At 38.3% G+C, this 24,207-nt stretch overlaps 1 protein-coding gene across 6 annotated transcripts in view; it reads left to right on the top strand.

The window, feature by feature from the left end:
• Positions 1-24,207, top strand: part of dyrk1aa (dual-specificity tyrosine-(Y)-phosphorylation regulated kinase 1A, a) — a 185,338-nt gene that overhangs the window by 1,743 nt on the left and 159,388 nt on the right. The window lies entirely within an intron of this gene.

The following is a 24,207-nucleotide window of genomic DNA, read 5'->3' as shown; positions in this document are numbered from 1 at the left end:
GCCACTTGTCTCCCGCTGTCATCTTGCTGTTAAATACGCTTGGTCATTAAGAGTATATCCTTTTCTGCAGACCTTGAGGGCTGGGGCAGTAAACTTGGACGTAACAGTATGCTTCAAGTGGAGTACAAAGTATGTTTTTGTTACTTTTTTTTCTAGTGTCAGCCTGTGGTCACTGGTTCTGTACTTTTCCAGAGTTTGATTCATTAATTCATTTGACAACAGGGGCCCAGGCTGATCCCGTGCAATATTAGGTACAAGGCAGAAACAAACCTTGGATGGCATACCAGTCGCTTGCAATGTATTTTTAGATAGTTACATTAAGGTAACACCATTACGGTAAATTTCGATCTCTTTGTTTATGAAAAAAGAAGTGTTGAGAAATGGTAAACTTTCTAAGTGATATAAATAATCTTAATGTGCATATGGTAAGCTTGACAGGCAAAACAAGCTTGCCTTGAAATCAGGCTTCTGATCCGATTCTGGTTGCTGTCTTTGTGTAGTGGAAAACTTTTTTATAAACATGTTGTAACTTATTATGTAACCAACATTTTTCCAAAAATAGTGGTCTGTAAAGGGAAAAAAAGTAGGCCCTAGACAAGTTATTCGCTGCTCTAAAATGTATTGCAGCTCTATTCTCACATGCAGAAGAATATTAAGATTGTTGCTGGAAGTTTATAGTGCTAGGGTGTTCAGGTTTTGTTTTTGACCAGAGCATTAATTAGGAGCCAGTCCTTTCTATTAATGGATCATGCTGTTTAATCATTTTTGTGTGTGCATTTTTAAGAAAAAAACACTAACAACAATTACAGTATTTCTGTAGCACGTATTTACACAGGATGTAGCTCAAAGTGTTGCAAACATTGTCAAAGAAATAGTTACAAGAAAAGAAAAATGAAATTGCATATGAATTATACAGAACAACAAAAAAATTCAATATGAGCATATATAATAGTGGAAAACCTGTCATTATATATATTTTAAGTCTCAAAAGTTGAGTCGAGTAATAAGGTCAGGTGGCTGGGAGGACAGAGAGGAAAAAAAATGTCTAGGTAAGTTGGGGGCAACAAAAATAATTTGCTGGGGTTCCAAGACCAAAAAGATTGCTCAGCCCCCACTGGGCATTCTACCTAACATAAACATCCTCGGGTCTTTCCTCATTGTTTCCAGGCTTCGTTTCAGTCGATTTGATGCAGTGGGTGTAGTGGCCAGACAAGGCACTCACCTTCTTTTGGCATCATTCTTGGCAGCACAGTGCCATGATCATATAGAGAATGGTGGCACAGAAAGTTTTGTGAACTTAACTGGAAATTTATTTTCTCTCTTCCTTTAATACTAAATATTTCAGAAAGGCAACTACTTGTGAAAACAGAAAGCACATAGATTCATAGGTTACCTGATTAGCTGTATGCTATATAATTATAAACAAAGAAACAATAGTTTAAACAATATAAAGAATGTTACATTCAGGATAAACCAATGTAGATTAATTCTTAAAACTCTGAAAACAATGGCCTGTGTTCAAATTGCAGCTGAAACTAACTCAACTGTCTGAACTGATGTCAGTCTTGAATGTGTCATGCATGCACATATATAAAATTCTTTTCGTGTTTGAAACGGAAATTACGTATGACCACGTGATATGGAAATTACGTATGACCACAGAACATATTATAATACAGGAACTAATCACTTCGTTTGTGGACGCCATTTTTATATCGTCTTTACAAATTGTTATTATTTGTATGAGTTATTTTACTGATATTGAAAAGAAGTAAACACAAACATGCCAATCTATCCCATAGAAGTGCGCCCCATGTCGCCCTCTCCCAGCCTTCCTCTCTGGACTACAGCGCTGAGCTGTCCACTGGCAGGTGCGTTCTGACAGAGAAGTTTTATTTATTCGTCCACGTGACTGTCGCGGAAACTGCCACATTGTAACTCTTTTTTAGTTGGCAGTACTTAATAGTAAAAGAGATGAGGAAAACAGCTTTGCGTCTTTCTACTTTTTAACTGTGCTGAGCTGTAAACAATGTGAAGACGAGACTGCCTTCACCGGCGAGGGGTCGTGAGAACAAAGTGGACGCTGGAAGGTGCGGAATGTAGGGCTGTTCCGCCGAGTCGAGAGCGTCGCAGTTTCGGGCAGCGTCCTCTCTTCTCACACTGTTCGTGATACTTCAAGTCCTCTGTCGGCTCCAGGGAGAGTGGAAATCTTTGCGAATGAGTGTAATCGGCGCTATCGGAGCAGGACTCTGTTTGTAAATTGCCCTGCACGACTACTTACTATCCCTTAAGGTAAGTTCGGGTCACTAAAACCCCACAACATTCAAGGTTGCTTTTGTGATTAATTATTTTAAGAAGTAAATCACAGGCATGTAGTGCAAAGTTGTCAGGCAGAAATTTGGACGATCACATAGAAAATGTAATTTCTATACCACAGCGGTCGTGTAGCGCCTTTCACAAGGGATCTACTACTTACCTGTTGTGTTATAGCGCCTTTTAAAATGTAGTTTACCCGAAACCACTCCAGTGGTGCTCAATGTATCTTTACTTCTTAAATGTTAATGTTTTACTGTTTAATAACTTAGATTACATTTTATTTTTTTTCCCTTGCACTCAGTGAGCAAAGCCACTGGGTAATCAGCTAGTAATTAATAAAAATGAATATGTCTGACTGATAGACCCACCACAAACGCTAAAAAAATGGGTGATGCCCTGATCATTGAAATATTTTCAGTGGAGGCCACCTGCAAATTCTTTAGCCTTTGATGGCAAGGGAGACGAATCAAAAACAAAAGATCATAACTTTTGATTTGAGAATAATTTTCTCTTCCATCTCTGTTCTTAGGAACATGTGGACAGGAGAGAGGAATCTGGATTAATGGGAGTGAGATGTAAAGGGCTTGGGGGGAAAACCGTTGGTTTGACAGTTCTTAGAAAGTATGTAGTGACATACTGTACCAGCATGCATTTCTCTTAGAAATGTGTGCTTAAGAATAGGCAGTGTAATTGATTGACATAGTATAGTCCATCCTCATTAGTGTTGAGAATGTGATTGATTGTACTCCTTATACATTAGGATCTAGACGAGAACAGGCCATTCCTATTCTTCTAAATTTTTGTGATTCTTCTAAAAAAAGAAATCCCCCAAAACATTGTCTAGTTTTGAAAGTCCCTAAAGTCTTACTGTCTACCACACTACTTGGTAGCTTATTCCAAGTGTCTATCATTCTTTGTGTAAAGATAAACTTCCTAAGGTTTGTGCAAAATTTACTCTTAACAAGGTTCCAACTGTGTCCCTGTGTTCGTAATGAACTTATTTTAAAATAAGTCTCAATCCACTGTAACTAATTCCGTTCATAATTTTAAATACTTCAATCATGTCACCTCTTAATCTTCTTTTGCTTAGTCTAAAAAGGCTTGGCTCTTTTAATCTTACTTCATAACTCAACCCCTGTATCCCAGGAAACAGTCTAGTCATGCTTTTCTGGACCTGTTCTAGGGCTGCTATGTTCTTTTTGTAGCCTGGAGACCAAAACTGCACACAGTACTCCAGATGAGGCCTCACCAGTTTGTAATAAAGGTTGAGCATAACCTTCTTGGACATCTTCTCTTAACATTGTGCTATATAACCAAACATTCTGTTTGCCTTCTTAATGGCTACTGAATACTGTCTGGAAGTTGGTAGTGTGGAGTCCACTATGACACCTAAATCCTTCTCATAAGGTGTACTATCGCTTTTCAGACTTCCCATTGTGTATTTAAACCTATTGTAAAGTATTACACATAGGCGGTAAAAACATTTTCTGACATTAAACTTCATCAGCCACAGATCTGCCCAAGTCCTTCAGATTGAACAGATTCTAAATTATCTTCCAATCCACCCATTTTGGTATCATCTGCAAACTTAACCAGCTTGTTACTTATGCTTCCATCTAAATCGTTTACAGTGCATCCAGAAAGTATTCACAGCGCATCACTTTTTCCACATTTTGTTATGTTACAGCCTTATTCCAAAATGGATTAAATTTATTTTTTCCTCAGAATTCTACACACAACACCCTATAATGACAACGTGAAAAAAGTTTACTTGAGGTTTTTGCAAATTAATTAAAAATAAAAAAATTGAGAAAGCACATGTACATAAGTATTCACACCCTTTGCCATGAAGCTCAAAATTGAGCTCCGGTGCATGCTGTTTCCCCTGATCATCTTTGAGATGTTTCTGCAGCTTAATTGGAGTCCACCTGTGGTAAATTCAGTTGATTGGACATGATTTGGAAAGGCACACACCTATCTATATAAGGTCCCACAGTTGACAGTTCATGTCAGAGAACAAACCAAGCATGAAGTCAAAGGAATTGTCTGTAGACCTCCGAGACAGGATTGTCTCGAGGCACAAATCTGGGGAAGGTTACAGAAACATTTTTGCTGCTTTGAAGGTCCCAGTGAGCACAGTGGCCTCCATTATCCGTAAGTGGAAGAAGTTCGAAACCACCAGGACTCTTCCTATAGCTGGCCGGCCATCTAAACTGAGCGATCGGGGGAGAAAGGTCTTAGTCAGGGAGGTGACCAAGAACCCAATGGTCACTCTGTCAGAGCTCCAGAGGTCCTCTGTGGAGAGAGGAGAACCTTCCAGAAGGACAACCATCTCTGCAGCAATCCACCAATCAGGCCTGTATGGTAGAGTGGCCAGACGGAAGCCACTCCTTATTAAAAGGCACATGGCAGCCCGCCTGGAGTTTGCCAAAAGACACCTGAAGGACTCTCAGACCATGAGAAAGACCAAAGAATTTAATAATAAGACAAACATTGAACTCTTTGGTGTGAATGCCAGGCGTCACGTTTTGCGGAAACCAGGCACCGCTCATCACCAGGCCAATACCATCCCTACAGTGAAGCATGGTGGTGGCAGCATCATGCTGTGGGGATGTTTTTCAGCGGCAGGGACTAGGAGACTAGTCAGGATAAAGGGAAAGATGACTGCAGCAATGTACAGAGACATCCTGGATGAAAACCTGCTCCATAGCGCTCTTGACCTCAGACTGGGGCGATGGTTCATCTTTTAGCAGGACAACGACCCTAAGCACACAGCCAAGATATCAAAGCAGTGGCTTCAGGACAACTCTGCGAATGTCCTTGAGTGGCCCAGCCAGAGCCCAGACTTGAATCCAATTGAACATCTCTGGAGAGATCTTAAAATGGCTGTGCACCAACGCTTCCCATCCAACCTGATGGAGCTTGAGAGGTGCTGCAAAGAGGAATGGGCGAAACTGGCCAAGGATAGGTGTGCCAAGCTTGTGGCATCATATTCAAGAAGACTTGAGGCTGTAATTGCTGCCAAAGGTGCATCGACAAGGTATTGAGCAAAGGCTGTGAATACTTATGTACATGTGATTTCTCAGTTTTTTTATTTTTAATAAATTTGCAAAAACCTCAAGTAAACTTTTTTTCACGTTGTCATCCTGGGGTGTTGTGTGTAGAATTCTGAGGAAAAAAATGAATTTAATCCATTTTGGAATAAGGCTGTAACATTACAAAATATGGAAAAAGTGATGCGCTGTGAATACTTTCTGGATGCACTGTATATATGTTAAAAATACCAGCAGCCATAGCACTGACTCCTGTAGAACACCACTCTTAACATCAGCCAATTGTGATAAGGTTCCTTGCACCATAACCCTCTGCTTTCTGCATCTGAGCAAATTCTGTATCCATCTACAAACACCCTGAACTCCCTCTTCTTTTAGCTTGATGTCCAACCTCTCATGTGGCACCTTATCAAATGCTTTTTGACAGTCCAGATAAATATCATAAGCTCCACTTTGATCATATCCTTTTGTTGCTTCCTCATAGAATGTCAGCATGTTAGTAAAACATAACCTCCCTCTTCTGCAGTCATGTTCACTGTTCCTGTACTTGCCATGTTTTGCTCAATCTCATCCCTAATAATCCTTCTATTAATTTTCATGTGTTGCACATTAAGCTTACTGGCCTATAGTTGCTTGGATCTTCCCAGTCATCCTTTTAACAGGATGATAATTGAAATTTTCCTCTCCTTTGGAATCTCCCCAGTGTAAATTGACTTCTTAAAAATATGTATCTAGGTTTTATGTCTGTACTCGCAAGCCTCCTTAAGAAACTCGACGGTAAATATTTGGTCCTGGTGATTTATTTAATTTCAGCCTGTTTAATCCAAGCAGTACTTCTCTCTCTCTCTCTCTCTCTCTCTCTCTCTCTACAATTTCTAAATCACTCAGAACTTCCTTAGTAATCTCATTTATAGCTGGGAGGTTATCATTTCCTCACTTGTGAAGACCTCAGAAAAATGCAAGTTTAGAGTGTCTGCTATTTTGCTGTTTTTCTTTTAATTCCCATTTACTATTTCTGATGCACTTCATCTCCTCCTCCTTGCCTGTTCTTTTACTACTAAAATACTAAAAGAATCTTTAAGGGTCGTCTTTTGCATTATCTGCTATATTCTTCTTCAGATGACTTTTAGCCACTCTAATATACTACTTAATGTTTGCCCTCATGTTCTCATACTCCCTACAGTTCACCTTAGAGTTATTAGTCTTATACACTTTATATACTGTAACTGTTTTTTACTTTGCAGCTTCTTTAACTCTTTATTAACCCACTGCAGAGTTTTTTAAAATTACCTTTTAATTCCAAATTTAGGTATGTACTTGTCTTGCATTACATGTAAAATATTTTTAAACCTGTTCCACTGCTCCTCAACTGTCTCCACACTTAAAAAGCCTATTACAGTCTATCCTTCTTAGACTTTGCCGCATCTTCTCAAAATTTGCCCTTCCGAAGTTAAACTTAACAATTGTAGTTTTTGCATCTGCACTCTTAAAAAATACTGAGATTTGTATTATATTATGGTCACTTGACCCTACTGATCCAATCAACTCAACACCCTCAATTCTATCTTGATTATTACAAAATATTAAATCCAGACAGGCTTCACTCCACATTGGTGCTTTAGCATGCTGTGTTAAAAAACAGTCACTGATTACTTCTTAAAAACTCCTGCTCTTGTGCTCCGCCATTTGCAAGGTTATGGCAGTTAATATTCAGATAATTTAAATCCCCCATGACTATAATATCCCCCTGTAAACTTAATATTACTAAAAAGATATGTGTTGCAATTACTGTCAGCGTTGAGTGGTCAATAACACACTCATAAAATGAGACCTCTTTTCCTAATGCTTTCCAGGCTAAGCCACATGTCCTTACTAAGATTTAAACTTGGCGTTAAAATTCTGTTTGACATAATCAGCAACCCCATATCTTTTTCTGTTCTTAGTACCCTTCCTAAAAATATGTATCCCTCTATGTTATAGTCATTCTTATCTGTTATTTAGATGGGGTTTCCATTATTGCTATAATATCATAATTATACTCTGCTACATACAACTCCCAACTCACTGCAGGACTTAACATTGAGGCTACATCAGGGTGCCTCCTTCCTTTGGCATGTCCTGGGGACCATTGAAAATGTTAAGAGTTTTCACAAGGTACATGTACCATCAATATGAATCATATACTCATCATTGCCTCCACCTCAAATACCCTTTGTTTTAATTGGATTGGCAAGCATTGCTGGTCTGCAAGTTTCTGTTGACACTTCAGGTAAGGATGTTTAGGATAATATTTCACTTTTATTTTACTTATTTACTTTGAGTTAAGCTAAGTGGCCCTAATGAGTTAAATTACCAGGCAACTCTGACCTGAGCTTTCATGTAAATCACTCTAATATCCATATCAAGTTTTGTATTGTATGTGATCAAAATCCAGTTTGGAAGTTGGCACTCAACTGTATATACAGTAGTTTGCTTTTTTCCTGCTTTCATAAAAAATATCACATCTGTGTCACATGAATGAAAAATAAAATCTGAATTGGGTCACCTTTAGCTGCAGCATGAAATATGGATGTTTCAGAATTTTTGTTGATAGAAGCAAAATGCTAAGTATTGGTAATTATGTAAATTGCAGAGCTGGTGAAATGTCATCTAATTAAACAAGAGATTCAGTTAATAATAATGGACAGAAGTTTAAGAAATTGAATAAAAATCTGTACCAACTACACTGTTCTGGAAAGGGTTTGGCCTTACGTAATATGAGGTTATTGTGGCTGGATTGGTAAATCACTTGTACAGCAAGGTAGTTATAGTTTTGCCTTTTTATATTAGTTTTTATTTCTATATTTTTTCTGACCTTACTTAGAAATTCAGTTTAGTTTTAGTTTTCCTTCATCGTGTATTTTTAGTTTTAATTTAGTTTTTATTTTACATAGACATTTCTTATATATATATATATATATATATATATATATACACATATACAGTCGACCCTTGATATACGACCGGCTTGACATACGAACAACTTGATTTACGACCAAAATTTTTATTTTGATTTACGACCAACATCTTGCGTTACGACCTGAATGCGGTCACGTGTATCCGCTTGCGCGATTGTAAACAAACAGAAACATTCCTATTAATGAGGCACTCATTCAATAAAATGTCAGGTTTGTAAACTCTCTTGGGACCTCCCCCAACTAGAAGACATGCCAAAGTCCAAACTCCGTATGGAAGACTGTTTACCTGTTGCTAAGGCAACAGCCGGCTTAAAGCAAACAGAAAAGATATCGATGGGTGATATGCATGTGATATCCCTGCCCGGCAATGGACAAGCAAGCTTCCACAGTCGCGGCAATCGCGCTTCAGGACGCACTTCAGCATGTCGTTCCCATTGAGGGGGAGGGGGGGTCTCAGAAGAGTTCAGAAACAGTTCCTTGTATCATCGCAAGGAAATGCTGAGAAAAATTCTCGTCAGAATAACTTGTAGGCAGGAGGAGATTAAAATTAACGCAATAGAAGCTATTGCAATGATTGCAAATGCCTGAGCGCAAGTTAAAGAAAGCCTTTAAAAAGTTTCATTATCATCCTCCTCCCTTCCTGCAGCCCAAAGATGTCAAATTAAATGGTGAGTACAGTATGAAATTGTTGTTTCTGGTAGGCTAGGCACTTTTTATTACTTTTTGGTTAGTACATTAGAAAAATTATTGGTGTTTTGGTAAATTATGCACATTATACAACCCTTTTTTTATTATGAAAAGGTTAAGTAAGTGTTGCAGTGGGAGGTTCGGAACGCATTATGGGTATTTCCATTATTTCTTATGGGAAAAATAGTCTTGACTTACAACCAACTTGAGTTACAACCAGCCCTCGCGAACGAATTGAGTTCGTAAGTCAAGGGTCCACTGTATGTATATATATATATATATATATATATATATATATATATATATATATATATATATATATATATAATATAGTTTCAGGTTTAGTAATTATGGTACAGTTAAAGAGCTACTATGGAGTTTAGTTTTGTGTCGCAATGATACAGAACTGTACATTTAACGGGTTTGGATATGAGTTTAATGTTAGCAGAAGCTCACTACACTACATGGTTTGGTTTTTGTCTGATAAAAACAAACATAATCAAAACCAGGTACTGAATATGAACAATTTTATAATTTGTAAACTATTTTCTATGTCATTTGTGCTAAACAAATCTGCACTGACTGTTGGCACTTTTTTCTTTTCCTTTTATTGCCCAGAATGGGCCAATTTGTAATGAAATTTAGGTGAATTTTAAGATGAGGGTTTTTTACTCTAAATGTCTACAGCACACAACATATCCTGCTCTGACAATGTGCTTGTAATGAATGCCTTCAACATTGCATTCAAAAATCTCAAACACTGGGCTTTGTTATTTTCTACCTGCCATATTGAGCTCTGATTCCATCTCGGGCACAAACAATTTATAGACAGAATTTTGCCACCTGCAGGCCTGAAAAGATATCAAAAATTAGAAAACTTCTACTCTGTTCTGACAGTTGTGATGAAGAAAATCACGGGCTTAGGAAGAACAAGGCTCTTAGGCTTGAATGTGTGTGCAGACCCCACCTAGCTGTATTGAGGGAAACATAGAAAAAGAAGCATGTAGTGTCATGGTTCGGGGCAGTGAGGCTTGAATAGCCCATCATAAGAACCGTAAACCCGTAATGAACAGAATAAGAGCAGGTAATAAGAATTGGGATTAATAAAGTATCTATCTATCTATCTATCTATCTATTGACAGGCACAAAATGACAGACAGCATCTGAGATTAAGAACAATATATACATCTAAACCTGTTTATCCAGAGCAGGATTGCAGGAAACCTGAAGCCTACCCCAGCAGGTTTGGATGCAAAGCAGGAAAAATCCCTGGTATGCAATATGTATGATATGGCTGATGTTAACAAAAAGAATATGATATTTCAACTATCTATTTTGAGAGAGAGAAACGTTGAAAAAATTGGGACAGATATTTTAAAATACAATTCTGTTGACTGAATTATTTTCACAATCACAGGTATTTTGAGCTGTGAATAGTAACTAAAAAGATAAAGTAATAAATATAGCATAAATACAAAAGCAGTATGTTTAGATTTTCATCACTTGGCAGACTACGTACCTGTAGTTCAGTAGAAACATTGCCAATTCAGGAATTTTACAAGGTTTGTATCGCTTTGTTGTTAAACGACGTTTTTAAAGCAAAAGTGATTGGTCAGTAACAATATACTGATCTTGTATGATGACCGTCAGTCTCTTAATCAGTGCCGTTTTATTTTCAAAAATCGGGAGTGGTCTCCCCTAGACTTTCTCATGCACTCTGATATGGGATGGATATTTTGAGGAATAAACCGCAAGACAATGATTATATTCTATACATTAAAGAACCATAAACAACAAATCAAATTAATAATATATTGAATAGTGCTGGGCGGTATGACCAAAATTCTATATCACGGTATTTTTAAAAATGATACCGGTTTCACGGTATTCAACTGTATTTTTTTTCCCCATGCATGAGTGGATGTTTACCACAGTTTCCACTGCAATTACTGCAGAAGACTGGCTAAGAAGAACCTATTCCACTGTCATGAGCATTGTACATTGTACAAAAAAAACATTTTAATGTGCACACAAGTGTTAATACAGGTTTGCATGGCCCCATAAAGTGATACTTTTCAAGGAGTGGCACTAATGAAGAGAAGGAATCACATTGCATGACAGATGCAGTCAAAATATAGAGCCTTTCTATTGAACAATATTTGCAAACCACTTAAGCTAAAATTTTGACAACATATTTTCAACCATCCAAAGAGGCATTTAGACTTAGTAAAATATCCAGAGGTGCTTGTCAAAAGTTGTATTGCACTGAACAATGTCTTAGAAAAGGAATAAATAGTAAATATTTTTTGTAAACCAACTACACTTTGTTAATGTTAACAATCTCTGTTCACTGACATGTTAGCTGTCTGGATTGTAATGGCGTTGGTTATCTTGATCCACAGCTTGCTCTTTTTGTTGTAGGCAGTACCCTTAGCAAACGCGTCTACAAATGACATCTGACTCGAGTGTCCTGTAGCTTTTTCAGTTTTACCTGAGGACGTGGAGGGTGCCAATCCTAGTTCCATACATTCATGGTACTCCAAAGCATGTTTGCGGCTAAGGTGGTGCAGCATATTACTCGTGTTGACAACTTTAGCTTGACAGCATTTGCAGTAAATAGTGGTTTGGTTCACATCCGACCTTTTAAAACCAAAGTATCACCAGACAACATACACAGCTCCTTTTTTCGGCAAAAGTTCTTTGTGTCATCATGTTCAACTTTGTCTGCTACAGCTTCAGTTTCTGAATGTTCTCTGTCCATTTTCACCGCTCAATACCTCCACTAACATATGTACTCCGTTGCATGCTTGTTTAGCAGTGAAAAAGGTCCCCCCTTAAACAGTTTCCCGCTGCGCCACATTCTGAACGTTGTTTAGGCTATTTAAACCAGTATTTCAATATGAGAAAAATCCATATCATAACAAAAATAAAAAACGGTTTTCGGTATGAACCGGTATACCTCCCAGCACTAATATTGAACAATTATTACAGAAGTAAAGTTGAATAAATGGGACATCTGCAGCTACATGAATAAAAAAATTGAGTACGTGTTCAGGTAAAGTACCACTTCCGGTTGATGGATTTGGTCCAAAAGTTAATACAATTCTGGTGTAACAACCACATGCCAAATTTCATCCATCTATCTAGTTGTGTTTTTGAGTTAAATATTTATATAGTGTCTTTCCCATGCTCAAGGCGCTTTTATCGTGTTTATACACACACACACATATAATTCCAAAAAACGGTATTTTTAGATTCGGGGAGGTCTAAAACATCAAGATTCATCAAAATCTTGAAGTCGAATTTTTTCATGATCATTATACTTTCTCTGCACTTCGTATACTTCGTGTGTGAAGTGGCAAGTGAACTACTGTCAACAAAAAACAGGCACTAGAGAAATAAACTGAAACGTTACTCACTCATGATTTTTCTGTCCATACGGTAAAGTTTTTGTTGACCAGCACATTCTGATTTCAGGAGTTTGAATTACATCTTGATATACAACAAGCGCAAAGAGAGGCGGCACATAAATCTCTTTCTATTCTGCACACTTCACGCACCCGTATTCAGCTTGCTGTGGCACTGCAAATGCTGTGTGAACACCCGGCCTCCTTCACTAGCCGCCGTTCACTGGATGAATATGTGCGGGCGGCTGGTGGTGGATGATTTTCAGTTTTAGAGTTAAAGGTTATAAGGGTTAAAAACAAACCGCAAGAATATTAATTCAAAAACTAAAATTATTTTTAGTAAATTATTTTATTTGTTAGTCCTTCGAGCTACTTTAATAGTTTTGTTTAATTTTAGTTTTTCATTTCAGTTTTGTTAATTATTTTATTTCAGTTTATGAAAATGTTTTTTTAATATAATAGTTTCAGTTTTGGTTTTCGTTAACTATAATATTGGTGTACAGTCACATGTTAAAGTTGAGCAATATACAAAACTCTCCTTAAACATTGCCTATTGATGATTTTATTGTTGGTTGTGGTGCCTCACCATTTTATAACAATATAGCCATTCTACAGTTTCTCTAATTTCAGTTTGGCCACAGCATATTCCCTTTTTTAATAGCCATACATAGTACAAGGTACAAAGGTACATCATTTAACTATAGCTGCTGATTAATTATAGTTAATACACATGATTAACATGTTAAATTTCTGCAATGAAAGTTTTTAAAGCAACCTCTGAATGTGTTAAATTAATCTGGATAATAAGACCGTTCTTTACATGTTGTTAATGAAGCAGTACGAAATGTGTCCAAGTCTGTTAATGGTAGTAACATGTCATGGTTACAAATTACTTTCTGCCCATCTTTCCCAGCAAACCGTGTTCATGTCCGTAGTGCTCTTAGTTACTACCTGAACTGTATCCTAACTTGTCTTGTAATGCTTTTGTAATCTTGTCCTGCTTTCAGCTGATAAGTGACCTAGTCAGCCATTCACCTGTCACCTGTGCATGAATTCCTTTATACAGGCAAGCTAACCTCTCACCTGCATGTACTCACTTTTTCATGAAATAGTGGCAGTGCACACCCGTGAACATTTCCTGGCTCTAGCAGTAAGGAATTAGTCTCGCCGAAGTCATGCGTAAAATATATACATCTGGAGACAACCATGAGTGAATTTGGTGGTGATTTTGAACTGCAAAAATGAGATTTGCTCTCATTAACCTGGTCTGACAGACAGAAAGATTTGTCTATAGTTGAAAAGTCTCCTAAAAACACCCTACTGGACATGTACATGTGTATCATGTATGCAGAGAGCACATTATATGTTTTAAAAAATAAACCTAACCTGCTTGAAAAATAATCATAACCTGATACCAGGGAAACCCCGTTCTGTAGTTTCAGATTATACATTGGCATTTTGGTAAATGATGACCAGTATGTTGTTGCAGGTGCTATTGTGTACTCTCTAGTTCAGCTTTACGATTTTAGTGTAGGAGTTGATGTATGTTTGAAAGAATTTGCAGTTATGCTTGTGAAAATATGAACTACAAAATGTGCTTTTGAAGTAAGCGGTGTGTCATACCCCATCAAAAGGATTGCTGTTAAGAGAGTTGATAATGATGAACCCCAGAAGATAGAGTTTGTACTCAAAATGCCCAAATCAACAAAGCTGCCTAACAACACCAGTAAAATTCGGGAAAAATCTTCACAGACTCCACTTCCTGACAGGATGTCTAAACAAATAACTAAAGAAATGTAGCAGTACTGGGTAATCGAAAATACACACATGCCATGACAAAATATCCGCTTAGTTTTAACACGTTAAATATCCATAGACCACAATGCTTATCAAAACTCTTTGCTGTTATGTTATATAGTGATGCAATAGTTAAAGTGACTGAAAAATATCGTAGTAGACACAAGTACTTCTCAGTTGTGTGGAGCCGAGGTGGTCTGTGTGTGTGTCTCTAATTAAGCTTTAGTTACCTTTAGGGCTGCAACTAATAATTAGTTTGATAATCAATTAATCTGCCGAGTATTTTATTAATTAATACATTTTTTTTCACTTGGAATTAAACAGATGAAGTGCATTAAATGGACCCTTGGACCAAATAAAATAGTCTGTGTAAGATTTTCAGAAATGTTTTTTTAAAAATAAACTACTTATAGATATTTTAAACAAAATATAGGTTTTTATATAACATTTACCTAATAATACATTCAAAATTAAATAGTACTAAATAGAAGTAAAACACTAGTACTTATGGTTCTGGTTGTACAATGAGCAGACACAAAATTTCCCTAAAAACACAACAGTTTTTAATAAATTAACTAAACTTGCAGTTTGGCTTATGTATATATAATCGCACTAAACCAATTCTTAAAGTAAAACATGTAATTTAAGTTTGTTTTTTTTTTGCAGTTTCTGTGAGAGAGTTTACTGGCAAAGATTCATGTAAATATCTGACCACCACAATATTCCACCACAGAAGAATCTGTTGCACCATCATAACTCTATTAGTTTCTTTGTTTGTCTGGTGTATTGTTTGAAATTAGTTCAACACAACGAACATCGTTGTCATATGTTGGGTAAATTTCCAGGTTGTTTTCCTTTTCCAGCAAAACAAGTGGTTTCATTTGTGTGAAAAGTGGGTCTTTCTTTGCTGAGCAATATGCTGAGTTTATGTTAACTGAAAGTTCATATCTTTTTGCATCATCACTTGTCTTTTTTGTGTCTTGACACCTTTTACGACTGCAGATTCTTTGGCACCTTTGCTTAGAGTCAACACACAATCACAGCCTTCTTTATGTCATTTGCTGTTGGGAGTGTGTGGTTAGATTATCACATTTGAAACTGTGTGATGCACAGAATTTGTTCTACCAGCTATATCAGGTTTGCTGCAGCAGTACTGGCACATTATCACATCTTCATCCAGATTGTATAACAGCCAACTAAAGTCCAATAGTAAGCTAGTTGTGGAACTTTCTCTTTTCCACCATGTTTCTATCTTTTGACTCGGAATGAGCGTTATGCCATTGAGTTGTGGCAGATGTGTTGTGAGATTCACTGCTGTACTGTCCTGGAGTTTTTGATCTCCTTTGAATATGAGACTGGAAAAGTTTTCTGTTCAGACAGGGACCTGTGTTTCTTTGCAACCATTTTTTGTAAGCACACACGCACAGTAATGTTACACGTGTTTGCAAGCGTGTAATGCAGCACTGTAATTTAGTAGAGTAATGTAACCTTCAACTTACTGGGATGACGGCGAATCTTCCTCCTCTACAGAGCCTGAATTAATATGTTTCTTTGTGCATGTCCGCTGTGCCCTTGTGCCATACGAGATCAGATATACATATTTTGCAACTCGCAACTTTTTTTTTTTTTTTTTTGCGTTCAGAGTAAAGAGCTCCTAAATTCTTAGATCGCACTGTTTTTACTGGCACTTGTTTACCGTATACCTTTTTTCAAATGCGCTCACAACTGAATGAAGTAGTGATGCAATTACATGGCACAATGTACCCAGCCTAATGATGTAATCAACTAATTAATGGAAAGTGGTCGTTCCTGTCGTTTTTATTAATTATCAATTATTATGATTAGTTGTTTCAGCCCAAGCTTCCTTGTGCTACTGAGCTCCTGAATTGATAACACAAATTTTAGGTTTTTGTTTGCTCTCAGTGTCAAGTCTTTTGTGCAGCATCTTTTCCCCTCTCTCTGACACCCTGGCAGTAATTTAAAACACATGGACTGGTGGAATTGGGGGCGGGTGTTTTGGGAAGAAGCCCAGTGGGTGTAGCCTTTTTTAACTGGTTGTCCCTAGATGTGTATTCTCATTTCAGAATCTCGTCTGGCCCTGCAAAACTAGTAAGGAAGAGGTTGAGCATATGTGCATACGCAAACCAAGTGTAATCAAGAGTTCCCAATTCGATCCCCACTCACTCCTATATTTGCCATTTTCAGTAGTAAGCTGCTCTTTTTGTTAATATTATACAGTACACACATGCACTTGGTTTGTGTCTGTACTTGTGCTGTTACTTAGAGAGTCAGATCGGGGGGGGAGGGGTGATGTTAGAGCACGTGAGCTTATTCAGTGCAGCAGGAACAACGCACATGTTGATCTTTTTTTTCTTTCAGTACATGTGCCTTCCCTGTTTATTTGTATATCTCTGCCTGTCTGTCTCTGTATTACGCAGTGCTCTGTCTGTCTGTGTGTTATGGATCTTGAAAAAAATAAGTTATAAGGACAGTTGTTCATGTTAATTGCAGTCTCAATTGTTAAAAAAATATTTTAAAAGGAGCATCCCACATGAAAATATAACGATCTCATTAACTGACAGTGCATACTAATTTATAAATTTTATGTCCGTTTGAGGTTACAAAGAAAAAAAGAAGTAACACTTCATCCCCAGCGGGGAATTGAACTCGTGTCTGTGAGGCACAGCAAAGCTACTGCGCTCTGAGAGGCAAATCTTAATGTGCTACGCCACGGAAACTGTTGCATAGTTCTTGAAGCTTTTGTGAAAGTGTTTATTTGATCTTTGGAACTCGGGCTTTACACATTCTATAGTTTATGCCTACATTTTGTAACATTTATTACTAAAATATGAAAAGGTTTCTGTTTTAACAATGTGTTTACACAGATTACTGTAGAAACTATACACATATGAAATGCGTGTGTTCCAAATAACAATCTATTATTTCCACTCTAAAACTCCACTTCACTCCCAGATAATCAATCAAGGCATGAGCTGGGAAAAGTTCGTGCACGTTCTAAGTCGGAGGGGGGATGGAATTGCCGGCTGCTGGCAGCTTACCTTTTATCAGCACATTTAGATGACAAAAGACGCTGGCGGAGAGGTGTGAACGGATTTAAGAAGCGATTTAAGGTGGGCCGGATCTACGAGTTTTTTCGTAGGCTCTGGTAAACCCATCACCATCGGTAATGTAACCAATGAGCATGACAGTGAGGCACTACAATGGAGCAAGGGGATGGTGAAAAAGTGTCAAGTGCTTTTATTAAAAATCAACAAAACAACAATCAAAAACAAAGTCCAAATTAAATAAAGTGCAGTGCTTTCAGAATCCTTCAATAAATCCCATAAAAACAGAAGTGAAGTGGAGGTTAAAATCCAATATTAAAAAGTCTTCATTAAATACAACAAGGTTAAAACAATGCTGGAAGCAGTCTCTTTAAAAACAAGCCCAGTGCATTCTTTAACTGGTGACCCCCATTGCCTTCTTGGCCTTACGCGGCCTGCTGTCCTTCTTCTGGTCACTATAGCTCCTTGATCGCTCAGCTGGAATGGCCACTTCCTTCTGCCCCACTACTTGGGCTCACTGTCCAGCTGCCTGCCTGCCTGCCTTCGAGCATGCGCTCGCTCGCTCGCACCGGTTCTTTCCACACTGCTTCCTGCTTACTTCCTCACTCCGCAACCTCCGTCTTTCTTTTCTTTTTCCTCCCTTTAGCCGCAGCGTGTTTCTATTTATGAAGAGAACGTGGCAGCTGTAGCGCGGCGATTATTTATGTAAAACTGGCCTCTTGACGTCAGCTGTGGACCCGCTATACCACAAAGTCCCTCTGCGCGATGCAATCCAGATCTAATTATGCATATCCAGATCGTCTGGATGTCTTTGATTTATGCGGGGACGATTCCAGTTCGGCGTGAAGACTATTCTTCATGTCGTCAGTTCGCACACTTCATGATGGTCCAGGATTTTTCAGGTGTAATAAACTTAAGTTGTAGCATAATCACAATTGCATAATTAGATCTGGACCACCCTATACTGTACAGGGAGAGACTGAACACGTGCGTAAATCACCGGTGAGTACGAACCGGAAGGGAAAGGAAATAGAGCACAAAGAGTTCACAGCGAATGCACAGGGAAAGACTGAACATGTGCAGAAGTCATCAACGCGTACGAACCAGAAGGGAAACTGGGTTGTTTGTCACCCGAGTGTCTGGTCGTGAGCAGATGCAAAAGTTTGGCGAACGTTTTGGTCGTAACCTGATTTGTACGTGTTCAGAGACGTTTGTGACCCGAGGTTCCACTGTAACTGTATTCCATATTTGTTACTGTTTTGTAAGTAATGTAATTAAGTTACTTTTAAAAGTAATGTTTCCTGCCCCTGGTCCCTTGTTTATGTATGGATGCTTTTTTTTTTTCTTCTTTTGTTACATTTTCTTTTCATATTGTAAAGACTGCACTTTTGACAGAACCAAAGTGTTAGACTAATTTGCATTGTAATCATGGCTTAAATTAAAATGATAAACAAAACTTTGTGCTATTGACTGATTAGTGTTTCACTGTGTAATTGTTATACAAACCTGCTCAATAAACTGAAATAATTCAATATACCTAGGCAAGTACTCGTTAAGACTGCTTTTTATTAGAAAGTAATTAGTTGTTTCTGCGTTATAGAATAATATTAATATGCTTGAAGGAAATATGAGTAATGCTTTGATTAATGTCTACTAAATATGCATTTAATTTCAATTAAAAATTGCTGTTACATTTTTATATTGAACAGTAGTCTTATTTTTAACATATAAAAAAACAGATGGATGAATTGGTGATTATTAAGAAATCATATGTACCAGTTTAACTGTGGTTGATGCCTGCTCAGAACTGTTTATTGTACAGGCAATCAAAGATGCAATGTCCCGTGACCGCTATCAGACTACCATGTGGCGCTGGCGCTTTGACAACAAAGACACCCGCGCAGAACGTGTGAAAAACGACACATTTAATAGCAGGCTGCTTGTGCCAAAAGACGCTGATCAGGAGAGGTGTGAAGGAATTTAAGGTGATTGGGAGTGGGCCGTGGGAGCCAGAGGTTGTGAAAGGGACGTACCTGCTGAGCATTTTTTTTTTTTTTTTTTTTTGGGAGTAAGAGCAGCCCTATTGACTGCATCTCCCCGCAAGGGCCAAAGGTGAGCGATGGGAGATGCATGTAGGGCTCGATGGGTTGCCCTGCACACACCAAGGGAAGGGCGACAGGGAACAGAGCCCTGATATGAAGGTTGACTACATTTGTTGCAAGGTCCAGATAGGATATTGGTTCTAGGTGTAAAGGGAAGCTTTGGGGATCACTGTTTTTATGGACTATGTCTGGTTTTAAACTCCTCATTTTTAATAGATTATTTATTGAGCTGTTTTTTTACCTCCACCAATACTTTGTTTTTGGATTATTTATTGAACATTTTGGTGCAACTGCACTTTGGAACACTGTTTGGATTTTGTTTTAATAAAAGCACAGTTCACTTTTGCAGCTACCCCTTGCAGTGCGTTGTGTGTTCTCATCTGCTGGCTCATCCCGGTCATGACTATTGACGGTGTTGGGTTCACGAGGCTCCCAACGCTGATGCTTGTGGTGTGTTGCATGGAGTACATATGACCCATGCATTGACAGTCTTTTACAAAATTTGGTTTTCCATGCATGGAATGTGATATGATCAAAGAAAAAAGTGGAACCGGGAGACTTCACATGCTTGTAGTGCATATTTGAAACCCAAACAAATCACTCACGATTACTGAAAATGTTAAACACATACATTACATTAGTTCTCTTACCCCACCCATTCCTCCAGCTTCCTGCTCCACCATATGCCTTTCTTCAGGTGCAAATGCAAGTCAATGCCTGTCTATATTTTATATTAGATGTGGCACTGTGAATCTATTCATTGTAATGATCTTTAACACTAGACCTCTTCATTTAGAGACAGCCGTTCTTACCTCTACACCAGCCATGCAATTGATATTTGGGCTTCGATTTGTACATATTCACAGTAACATGTGAATTAAATAATTTTTTTCTTCAGTTATATTCTTGAATAAAGGCACATTTGTTTTGTTATACCTTTTGTGAAAGTGTTTATTTGATATTTGGACTTTAGTTAGATTTCACATCAGCATTTTGTCATTACATGAAAAACGTTTTTGTTTTAGTTATGTGTTTAACATTTCTTGCTTCTCATTTCCTATCATCCTACATTTACCCAGTTCGTTGTAGACACGGAATATATTTATTCCAAATAACGATATTTATAATAGCATTATTTACCCTATAGAACTCAAGGCACCTCACACCCAGATAAAGAGACTTGAGCTGGGAGAACTTCAGCTGCGTCGGTGGGGGATGGGATAGCAGGCTGCTTGTGCTGAGTGACACATTTGCAAAACAAAAGACAGTGATGGAGAGGTGCGAAGGAATTTAAGGTGGCCTGGCATTACGACTTTTTTCACAGGCTTCAGGGATTCTAGTGTTAAGTATTTCTATCTTATATTTTTTTTTTATTTGGCATACACTTGCATTAACGTCAATTTAAAAATTCTGGTACTTGTTCATGTGGCAGCTCCTCTTAAGGGGTCGCCACAGCGGATCATCTTTTTTCCATATCTTCCTGTACTTTGCATCTTGCTCTGTTACACCCATCACCTGCATGTCCTCTCTCAGCACATCCATAAACCTTCTCTTAGGCCTTCCTCTTTTCCTCTTACCTGGCAGCTCCGTCCTTAACGTCCTTTTCCCAATATACCCAGCATCTCTCCTCTGCACATGTCCAAACCAATACAATCACGCCTCTCTGACTTTGTCTCAAAACCGTCCAACCGGAGCTGATCCTGTAATGTACTCATTCGTAATCCTATCCATCCTCATTACAATCAATGCACACCTTAACATCTTTAACTCTGTCACCTCCAAGTTTTCTTGTGTGTGTTTTTTTTTTTTTTTTTTTAAGCACAGCAAAATTTTAATGTAATTCACAAAGAGTGTTGCTTATAGGTTAAAAAAAAAAAAGCTTGTGGAAGGCAGATCAAGCATGCTGAGCATAGCCCTGTTTGACATGTTTGCAGAGTGGTGCACTGGTAGTCAAAGAATAACAGATGGGTATTAAACTAAACGGGATTCTTTTCTCTCTTTGCAGATTTGTCTATAATATAACCCATATAACATGTATTTTTTTTCACCTCTGTTACACCACCATTATTTCAGCCTCAAAGACATGTTTGTTGAGGTAGCTAAATATATATGTTTCCTGACACTAAAAATGCTGTTTGAAATGGTGATTTGAACACTGTTATAATAATAAAAGGAAAATGGAGAAATGGCAGTTATTTTCCATTAGGTTTTTTTTTTTTCTATGATGAACACTTAATGGTTTTACAACAGAAAATTTGGGGCACCAAGATTCAGGAGTGAAATGAAATAGGATCAGGAGCAGAATGACACTTCAGAGGCATTGGTGAAGTGGTGTTAGTGTAACCGTTAATCGAAAAAGTAAGCAGTGCAGTAGAAAAATCTTTCCAAACTAACAATTCAAAATTATAAAAATGCTTATTGTGGAAGTGATGTACAAAACAAATAAAAAAAAAAAAACACAGGTATTGCAAGATGGCATGTGTGGAGTAACACAAAGCCAAAATTAGTGCAAGATTAGAAAAAAAAATGGTGTTTTACAATTGAATGTCAGTGTTTGCCTTCAAATAGGATGTTTTTTTCATACGATTTCGAAATCTGTTTGCTCTGACAGGCCTAGTATAAATTCATGAAGAATACAAAGCCCTGGCGCATCTGCCATGTTGAACTCCACAGCACAGGAATTTGTCATATTACTTGTTTGCATTTTGCAAGGAAAAATGTAATTGGATATTTATCTGTATGCTGAAGATGCATTTGAAGTTTCTTTTGTAAAGGCAATGTGTACATTGCATGTACAGGCTATCCATATGCAACTGGGATACAAGAACCTGTTGTAAACATGGTATTTACTACATGTTTTATAATGTGGTTCAGATCATCAGCAAACATCCTTTGATGTACAGTGGGGCAAAAAAGTATTTAGTCAGCCACCAATTGTGCAAGTTCTCCCAATTAAAAAGATGAGAGAGTCCTGTAATTTTCATCATAGGTATACCTCAACTAGGAGAGACAAAATGAGAAAACAAAATCCAGAAAATCACATTGTCTGATTTTTGAAGAATTTATTTGCAAATTATGGTGGAAAAAAAGTATTTGGTCAATAACAAAAGTTCATCTCAATACTTTGTTATATACCCTTTGTTGGCAATGACAGAGGTCAAATGTTTTCTGTAAGTCTTCACAAGGTTTTCACACACTGTTGCTGGTATTTTGGCCCATTCCTCCATGCAGATCTCCACTAGAGCAGTGATGTTTTGGGGCTGTCGCTGGGCAACACGGACTTTCAACTCCCTCCAAAGATTTTCTATGGGGTTGAGATCTGGAGACTGGCTAGGCCACTCCAGGACCTTGAAATGCTTCTTACGAAGCCACTCCTTCGTTACCTGGGCGGTGTGTTTGGGATCATTGTCATGCTGAAAGACCCAGCCATGTTTCATCTTCAATGCCCTTGCTGATGGAAGGAGGTTTTCACTCAAAATTTAGGGACCTAATCAATGACTTTGTTAAATGGTGCGACTCAAACCACCTACACCTGAACACCAGCAAAACCAAGGAGCTGGTGGTGGATTTTAGGAGGCCCAGACCCCTCATGTACCTCATGATCATCAAAGGTGACTGTGTGCAGATGGTGCAAACCTATAAATATCTGGTGTGCAGCTGGATGATAAATTAGACTGGACTGCCAATACTGATGCTCTGTGCAAGAAAGGACAGAGCCGACTATACTTCCTTAGAAGGCTGGCGTCCTTCAACATCTGCAATAAGATGCTGCAGATGTTCTATCAGACAGTTGTGGCGAGCGCCCTCTTCTACGCGGTGGTGTGCTGGGGAGGCAGCATTAAGAAGAAAGACGCCTCACGCCTGGACAAACTGGTGAGGAAGGCAGGCTCTATTGTTGGCATGGAGCTGGACAGTTTAACATCTGTGGCAGAGCGACGAGCGCTCAGCAGGCTCCTATCAATTATGGAGAATCCACTGCATCCACTAAATAGTATCATCTCCAGACAGAAGAGCAGCTTCAGCGACAGGCTGCTGTCACTGTCCTGCTCCACTGACAGATTGAGGAGATCGTTCCTCCCCCAAACTATGCGACTCTTCAATTCCACCTGGGGGGGTAAACGTTAACATTTAAAATTATACAAAGTTATTGTCTGTTTTTTACCTGCATTATTATCAATCTTTAATTTAATATTATTTATTGTATCAGTATGCTGCTGCTGGAGAATGTGAATTTCCCCTTGGGATTAATAAAGTATCTGTCTGTCTGTCTGTCTGTCTGTCTGTCTGTCTGTCTGTCTGTACGTACGTACATGGCCCCATTCATTCTTTCCTTTACACGGATCAGTCGTCCTGGTCCCTTTGCAGAAAAACAGCCCCAAAGCATGATGTTTCCACCCCCATGCTTTACAGTAGGTATGGTGTTCTTTGGATGCAACTCAGCATTCTTTCTCATCCAAACACGACGAGTAGAGTTTTTACCAAAAAGTTCTATTTTGGTTTCATTCCTCTTCTGGATCATCCAAATGCTCTCTAGCAAACATCAGACGGGCCTGCACATGTACTGACTTAAGCAAGGGGACACGTCTAGCACTGCAGGATTTGAGTCCCTGATGGCGTAGTGTGTTACTGATGTTAGCCTTTGTTACTTTGGTCCCAGCTCTCTGCAGGTCATTCACTAGGTCCCCCGTGTGGTTCTGGGATTTTTGCTCACCGTTGTTGTGATCATTTTGACCCCACGGGGTGAGATCTTGCGTGGAGCCCCAGATCGAGGGAGATTATCAGTGGTCTTGTATGTCTTCCATTTTCTAATAATTGCTCCCACA

Source organism: Erpetoichthys calabaricus, chromosome 4, assembly GCF_900747795.2.
Source record: "Erpetoichthys calabaricus chromosome 4, fErpCal1.3, whole genome shotgun sequence".
In the NCBI taxonomy this organism is placed as follows: Eukaryota; Metazoa; Chordata; class Cladistia; order Polypteriformes; family Polypteridae; genus Erpetoichthys; species Erpetoichthys calabaricus.
The sequence above is the reverse complement of the archived record's forward strand: the minus strand, read 5'-3'. Positions and strand labels throughout refer to the sequence as shown.